Below are 8782 nucleotides of genomic sequence, written 5' to 3'. Positions count from 1 at the left end.
TTTTTTTGCGGTACGCGGGCCTCTCACTGTCGTGGCCTCTCCCGTTGCGGAGCACAGGCTCCGGACGCGCAGGCTCAGCGGCCATGGCTCACGGACCCAGCCTCTCCACGGCATGTGGGATCTTCCCGGACCGGGGCACGAACCCGCGTCCCCTGCATCGGCAGGCGGATTCTCAACCACTGCGCCACCAGGGAAGCCCAAGGGCAAAGTTTTTAATTTAAAAAATTATTTATTTTTAATGAGTGCAATTAATTTTATTTATTTGTTCTTTATTTGTTATGCTTTTTTTTTACTGAAGTATAGTTGATTTATATTTTATTAGTTTCAGGTATACAACATAGTGATTCAAAATACTTGTAAGTTGTACTCCATTTAAAGTTATTATAAAATATTGGCTATATTCCCTGTGCTGTATGTCCTTCTAGGCTATTTATCTTATATGTATTATTTTTGTACCTTTTAATCCCTTACATCTATCTTGCCCCTCTGCCCTTCCCTCTCCCTACTAGTTACCACTAGTTTGTTCTCCATATCTGTGAGTCTCTTTCTGTTCTGTTATATTCATTTGTTTTATTTTTTAGATTCCACATATAAGTGATAACAGACAGTATCTGTCTTTCTCTATTTGACTTATTTGACTAAGCATAACACCCTCCAGGCCCATCCATGGCACGATTGTTGTTGCACATGTTACGATTTCATTCTTTTTTATGGTTGAGCAGTATTGCAGTGTGTGTGTGTGTGTGTGTGTGTGTGTGTGTGTGTATCACAACTTCTTTATCCATTCATCTGTTGATGAACACTTAGGTATGCTCTTAATGAGAATTGTAAATAAAGATTTTTTTTAACCTTTAATGTAATGTGTCTAGAAAAACAAAGATTCTATATTTTGTTTTCATCAGGTATTTAAATACGTAGAGGAAAAAAAAAACCTTGAGTCTTTTCAATATTAAAAGAGGTAAGGCTTTTAACAACTGTTTAATTTTCTGTATTTGCCTGTGAAGTCTTTGATTAAATGGATACCTAAGTATTGGTTCACAATGATGTATGATCCTATTTGACCATGCGTTTTAAAACCTTTTTGATATTTTTGACAAACTTACCCAAAATCAAATTCTAAATGAAATCTTACTGACGTAGAAATAACGTCAAAGTTTTTCAGAGGGCCCCTGCAGTACCTCAAAAGATTTGTTTTCTCTCCTTATAAAAGAGAGCTATTTAATGAATTGAACTTATTTGGTATATTAAATTACATGTGAAGCATTGTCAAATTATGTTAAACCTTCTCAGGTTATATTGTATGAGTAAATGTTATTAATATAAGTATTCTAGAAATTATATGAAATTCCTAAAATTTGGATGTGTCTTAGTTGTTAGTCATAATTCTAGTTATTATCTTAAAATATGTCACAGAGATAACCAAATTTTCTTGTCAGATCCATTATAATGAATCAGATCTTTAATAATGTACATTTTAAGTCTTTCATCATTTACAGACTATTGTTATTTTACTCAGATGCTTTTACAAAAGCTTCCTGCAAATGTGTTTTATTTTCAGAGAAATTTATGGGAAGGAATCTGACAAGTACTCTAGAATACAAATTTCTGATAACTTTCAAATCATACCACTGAACTGGGTAAGAGTTTACAGATCTGTAATTAAAAGAAAACTGATGGCTTCATAAAACTTCTAACAAAAGATCAAGCAGAACAAGAATTAATTATATGGGGCTAAATGAACTGAGGAAGATGATTAATTAATTTTTTGAAAGACGGTGCTGGATTTAAAAAAAATGTTTTGTTTCTCCAGATTTAAGGAAAATTTTTCCTCTTTTCCCTTAAGCTAAGTATACCTTAGAGCAATTTGGTAAATTATAGCTTGGTAATGAAAATTGAAACATTTATCTTTTTCTCCCTACCTGATCCCTTCAGAATTCAGAAACTATCAATGAGTGTTCTTATTTCCTTGGTAATAGAGTTATTTTCATAAGTTCAGTAAGAATCTATTCCCCTTATAAAGGACACAAATGGAAACACTGATTATATTACCAAAGCTTTGACTGGAATGTCATATTTGAGAGAGACATACATAGACTCAGATATGACCAGACAGCTTTAAGGAACTAAAAATGTTTCTGTACAGAGTTGACTGTACAGAGCCAATAAAGTCCCTTGGAAAAACAATTTGGTACCTTGCTTACAGGGTCCCTAGCAGCCTTACCAGATGAGTAAGGAGGTCACTTCCTGGCAGCCACAGGGACCTCAGCATATTTTAGAGACCCCGAGAAGAAAGGACTTCACCCAAATCTATAGGTATTGCAGGCAAAGTCTGATGGCAAATATTTGGCTTGGCTTCTTAGCCTCAAGAAACTATTAAATGCTCAATCTGGAGATTCCTTATGACAAGTTTCAGCAAAACAGACTGAAAAGAGCCTATATGATCAAGCACTATTCTTGTTAAATCTATGTAAATAATCAGGTCAAGTTTATTGAAACTAGACTTATTTTGCCAACAGATTATTCTTAATTTGGCTATCTTTGGTAGAAATGAGGGTGATTTTAGATAGAAAAATTATGTTTCAGTAGAAACTATAATAAATAATAGTTATTATATTAGGTATTCGATTTTAATATTATTAATTTTCCTTGAGGTTTAGTTATTTACCTAAAAACTAACGTGGAACATGAATTTTTCTAGTTTCCTCCAATCTCTGGCCACAATTCTCCAAACTAATATTTCCAATTTTCTCCTACCCTTTTGAGCTGGAATCATTGAGAACTAAAACTGCCCTTTTTCCTGAAGCCCTGCAAACTGAAGCTGGACAACTTGACATAAACTTCAGAGAAATTGCCACAGCAGTTCATATTGAAATGAGCTTCATGCCTGTCACTGTTTGAGCCACTCAGGAAGTTTACCTGAACATCTGAGGACATCATCAGAAACATATCAAACTGCAAAAGATGCTTCACCTCTGACATCTAGAAATCTTCTTGACTGACTGCCCTTGGGCTCAGAAACTGGTTTATAATCTGCTCCAGTCATTAACCTTTGTTTTTCCTTATGTTTCCATAGACACGCCTCTTATTAAATACCTGATTGCTTGCATAAGGTAGGCCTGGCTTTGGGAGCTGACCAGCATCACCACCTCCTGAAGTGAGTTTAAAGGAACTGACCTATTGTCAAGACTGGTTCAGTGAAATGAAACCATCTGCCAGCTCAACTTTTAATATGCAAAAACTTGCAAGGAAGTTTCAGAGGAGGTAACTGCCGGGGTCCATGTCAGGCTGTCCCCAGATATGCCTCAATGGCATGTTGATTATTTTGAATTAAAGTTACTTAAGAAAGGACCAAGGCAAGAGGGGCACTCTGACCCTCCTCTCTGTCTCTCTGAAAGCAGGCACTAAATCTCCTACGTGAAAGGTGCACCCCCTGCATCTGGAGGTAGAAGGACACCCTTATAGCCAGAGATGGGGAACTTGAGGCCAAGAAGGCTATATAAACAAACCCCGTCACTTCTCTAATCTACTACTCCATGCCCAAACTATTTAGATTCTTCACTAATTAAGCACCCAAAGCCTAAGTTTCTTTGCCCTGTCAATTCCTCATATATTTATTGCTTCTTTGTCTGAAAAGTATAAAAGCTGCCTGCTTTGGCTGCTTTGTAGGTCCCATTTCTATGAGACTTCTGTGCTCACAAATTGAAATGTGTTTCTTTTTCTTCTCTCAATCTGTCTTGGGTCAATTTTATTGTTAGTCCAGCCACAAGAACTCAAGAGGCGTAGAGGGAGAAATTTCTCCCTCCGTGGCAGTGCTTACAGGAGAAAGCCTCCAAAAAATCCCAATAGTGTGAGAATCAGGAAGCTTCCAGGTTGGTGAGCACATCCACGTACTGGGAAGGTGACACACCTGACCTCCACCAGGACAGAAGCTCCTTTGCTGGGGACCCTCCTAGAACGTGTCCTGTGCGTCTCTTCATCTGGCTGCTCATTTTGTATCTTTTATCGTATCCTTTAATAAACCAGTATATGTAAGTAAGTGTTTCCCTGAGTTCTGGGAGCTGTTCTAGCTAATAACAGCTAGATTAAATAACCTAATCCAAGGGGCTGGAGGTCATAGGAACCTATGATTTTTAAACAACTCAGACAGAAGTTGTAGGTAACCTGGGGAGCTACTGCTTTGATTGGTATCTGAAGTGGGGGATGGTCACAGGTGACTGAGCCCGTAACCTTTGGGATTGATGCTACCTCCAGGTAAATAGTGTCAGAATTGAGTTAAATTGTAGGACACCCAGCTGATGTCACAGAATTGTTTGATGGGGGAAAATTCCCCACACATTTGGTGCCCAGAAGTACCAGAAGTGAAGTGTTCTGTATGGGTAGTAAAAGAGAAACCCAGGAGGGAGGCCTGGGTTTTTCCTGATTCATGTGGAAGACTACTGAGTTTTTTCCCATAATACAAGACGTATATATGTATTAGGAGACAATCTATAGTACTGTTTTATACTTTTAAAATTATATGAGTAGTTACACATCCAAACCTTTGTAATGTATTTGAAACTCAACCTTGATGATGGACATAGAACTATGTGATTCTTTTTACCATTTTCCAGATTCTTCAGTCTAATGTGGGCCAGGGAATATCTCCAGGTGGCAGAAATATAGATTCCACAAGATCATATCTATCTTGTTCACTACTGTATCCCCAGTCCGGAGCTTTTCCATCACAGATGCTCAGTTAGTGTCTGCTGGAAGGACTGAAGAGAGTGCCAGGACTAAGGGTATCTTCCAGACCAGCTCCAGGGCACTTTTCTATACCTGGTTCTATCAGCACCAAGAGAACTATTGATCCCCAGAACTTTGACACTAGCTCCTGGGTCAGAAAATTCTAATGCATGAAATCTCATCATTCTGGAAGTTTTCCTAAAAATTGGTTTTTGAATTTACGTTAAGAGAGCGGAACTGGTAATCAAGATTAAAAGTAGCTGTTGGATACACACACTTCCTTACTGTCATAAAAGAACGTTATTAGTATTTGAGAACAGCAAGTCTCCATATATTGCTGCTATTAAAACTTGAGCACAGAGCTCTTTCAGGGTGTTTTAATGATCAGGGAATGACTTCATGAATGTTGAGCTGCAGGCTATTAACCCTAACTCTGACCTCTATTAGCTATGAATTAGGCAGAGATGCAGACGGCTAGGAAGGGATCTGAGTAAATATGGAGAGTAATTAAGCTTCATGGGCCCCGAGATTTTTGCATTTTTCCCATTTAGTAACCTGTGGGACTGCCAAAGAGAGTTGGTCACTCTGAACCTTAAAAACAAAAAGATTTTTTATTCTTTGATTCTGGATTTTCAGGCAGATTAAATGGTGTGCATTCTTCTTTCTCTGAAGGCAGTAGGTGGGAAAAGAAAGAGCCTTCAGTAGAAGTAAAATTGATGGCAGAGGAAAGTAACCACCAAGCTTTGGACCATAAAATACAATTGTCTGGGGAAATGGCTTAGTATTCATATTTTCACCCAAATAGATGTCGATAATTGGCCAAGTGCAAACACAGAGGTTTTGAAGCACATTTCTTCTAATCGAGAGGATATCAGATTAGGCAGTGTATTGTTCAACTCTCATACATCAAATGCAATGTTTTTTGAATATTTATGAATCATCAGGAATTTTATTGGTCAACATATTTACTTTGCAAGATTTTCCATTTGTTTTTAATTTGTATCTTTTGAACAAAAGAAAAGTCATATCTAAACGTTATGATTTAAAGGCAAATTTTCCTGTTTTATGAACCAAATTGGGTCAAAATATATTTACTTTTTTAAAATTGGATTTTTTAGTATAGGGCTTTAAAATTCTGGAGACTTGTAATGTTATTTATCATTAGAAAGAGAGAAAGGAAAGAAGGAAGAAAGGAAGGCAGGAAGGAATGAAGGTAGGAAGGAAGAAAGGAAGGAAGGGAAGAAATAGTTCTTTTTATAAAATTAAATTCTTTTAAAGGGCAACATAGAGCCATGGTGGATACTCTGGGTCTCAGAACTACCGATGTGAAAACTGATGTGAGGGGTTGATTATTAGTGATCATAGGAGTCCCTAACTAGGAAAAGGAGGGCTTGCAAACTGTTGGACAGTGCACAGGATTTATGTCGATACCTAACTCTTGGACTTAAGTTCCAATGTGCATCCCTTATAAAATTGAACCATAAGGGATCACAAGAGAGGCACAGTTCTTTGATAGAAATATTTGGGGAATCCACCTCCTCTCTACTCCTATCAGGAAGTTGAAGGATTTGCCCCCAAATTTGTATCATCTGAGAATGGTTTTTGAAGAAGCAAACATGAAAAGGAATTGAATATTATGTATCTGTACTGTATGTGTATGTGCGCACACGCACACACACACACACACACACAAATATTTTAAAACATAGGATGAGGCTGAGTTAATAATGGTAATTCCAACCTTTCAAAGACTGAAGATGTTTATTTTTCTTGAAGAAGTTGGACCACTCTACTATGTTCAGCCCCATTAAATCAGGCAGGATAGTGGCCCCCTGAAGATAAACACATTCTTATCTCTGGAGCCTATGAATATGTTACCTTATAGGGAAGAAGGGATTTTGCAGATGAAATTAAGGTAAGAGTCTTATGGCAGGTTATCCTGATTGATTATCAGGGTGGGCTGTGTAATCACAAGGTTCTTAAAAGATGGAAGGAGGCAGAAGAGAAAGAGGAGAAGTGACAACAGAAGCAGGCACCAGGGTGCATAGATTGAAGAATCTATGCTGATGGCTTTGAAGATGTAGGAACGTGCCATAAGCCAAGGAATGCAGGCAGCGACTAGAAACTAGAAAAGGTGTGGATTCTTCCTTAGAGCCTCCAGAGGGAACAGAGTCCTGCCAATCCCTTTATATTAACCCAGTAAGATCCTCCAGAACTATACGATAATAAATTCATAGTTTGAAGCCACTGAGTTTGTGGTAATTTGTTAGAGCAGCAGTAGGAAACTAATACACCAAAGCATTTTATTTCCAGGTGAGCATCTCTAATGCTCCATTGCCCTGCACCATTGGCCATGGAGATCATGTATTCCAGATGCTGCAACTACAGGATGGGTCTCTGTAAGCCTAACTCTGGGAGTCTCCACGTGGAACACAGTTATCACTCAGATGGGCAGCAGGCCCCGCTCGAGTGAGAATAAACCTCTGTTCTGATAAGACCCTGAGATTTTAGGATTGTTTGGTTCCACAGGCTAACCCAGTCTCTCTCCATTAGTACCCAGGCTCTGCTTGGTTCACTCAGTTATTCACAAATGAGGTTGTATCAGCGATGTGCTGATAAATGGTAGCAACCAGCTCTCCGTAAAAAGAAAAACACACACCCTGATTTGTAGAGTTGCTGATTTCTGTGGTATGAATATTCCCACCAGGGCTGATTTTAGGCTACTAATATGATGTCACTGACCATGGAGCCACAAAGCAATGTGCACAGTCAGCTCTGAGAGCCTGTGAGAGTCACACCTCTGGGCGACATCTTGACTGGATCTAAAAGATGGGCCAGAATTTGCCACTTTTCTAACTTTGACAGCAGTATCTCTCTCAAGGGAGCCTGAGAGAGGACATAGCCTGTCTGAGACAACAGTAAGTTGGAAAAGTTGCATTTGGTAATATTTTGTATTAAGACTTTCAAACCAAGAATTAGAAGGTTGCAACTGTCCATGGTAAAATAAATGGTAACACTTAAATTTTAAGATTCGCTTAATATACCCACTCAAGGCAAATCATTTGACAAGTTATGCTGTGAGTTTTGGTTTTAAATAAGACTGTACGTCTTATTTTTGTGATAGAGCAAGTTACTGCCATATTGAAATAAATAAAAATAAAAAGAGAACATTTTGGATTTTTTTGTACAAAGACTAAATTAAATAAACTTTCTTACATTTGTTTTATACATCAAATACATTATTATTACCTATGCAAATATTTAAGAGTCTATAAATGTCAACCTGGGAGTACGGCTAAGTTAAATTATAATGTAAATAACTCTCATTTTTAAAAAATGATTCCTGTCATAGCCAAACAATATCACAAATTATATGTCCCTATAAAAATCGTCTACTTAAATTATCTGGGAAAATGTTTCAAGTGTCATTTTTTAAGAAGATTCTTAATATCAAGGAAAAGGACTTTTCTTTAAAGTTAATTTAATGTATTTTTCTAAAGTTCCTAATGAAATCTTGGAACTTTCAATCAATTCAATACTTAAAAAGTTAATGTTCTATATTTACTTAAAGTTTTCTAAAGAATTAAAAGACACCATATAACTGCCAGTGATAAAAGATAATTAAGTACCATGAGATAATTATGACTGATGTATTATTAAATATATTCATTTTAAAAATAAAAACTCGTGCTCAACAGAGGAGGGGGAAAGACCCAGAAGCTTAGGATAAAGGAGGAAAAAAGGGGTAAAGTTGTTTTGCAATAAAGCACAGAAAAGGAGACCCTGGCTCCTTCACCAGAATGAGGGAGCCATGGGGCAGGCCTCCCCTCTGATCACTGCGGAGCCCAGCATCAGCCTGTTGCAGAACCCTGACCTCACCTCCTCAATAAGCAGGTCCTGTCAACAGGACTCACGAGAAGACCTGATCCCTGTCTGTTGTCAGCACCAGGAAGGGAAAAGTTCTTTGCCTCTGTGTGTGCTGCCCAAGTAGTAAAACTTGTTGCCCTCGCTCTTGTGTGCAGGCTACTTCTCCAAAATTTGTTAACATTTATATCAGTGG

At 37.8% G+C, this 8782-nt stretch overlaps 1 long non-coding RNA gene across 1 annotated transcript in view; it reads left to right on the top strand.

Annotated features, from left to right (window-relative positions):
- LOC114486698 (uncharacterized) overlaps positions 1-4095 on the top strand; it is a 7468-nt gene extending 3373 nt beyond the window's left edge. Inside the window, exons 2-3 of the long non-coding RNA XR_003680879.2 lie at positions 903-958; positions 2804-4095. This is a non-coding gene — a long non-coding RNA (uncharacterized lncRNA). The remainder of the gene's footprint in view (positions 1-902; positions 959-2803) is intronic.
- The last annotated feature ends 4687 nt before the right edge of the window (positions 4096-8782 follow it).

Source organism: Physeter macrocephalus, chromosome 8, assembly GCF_002837175.3.
Source record: "Physeter macrocephalus isolate SW-GA chromosome 8, ASM283717v5, whole genome shotgun sequence".
Classification (NCBI taxonomy): Eukaryota; Metazoa; Chordata; class Mammalia; order Artiodactyla; family Physeteridae; genus Physeter; species Physeter macrocephalus.
This window is presented reverse-complemented; position numbering and strand designations above follow the sequence as displayed.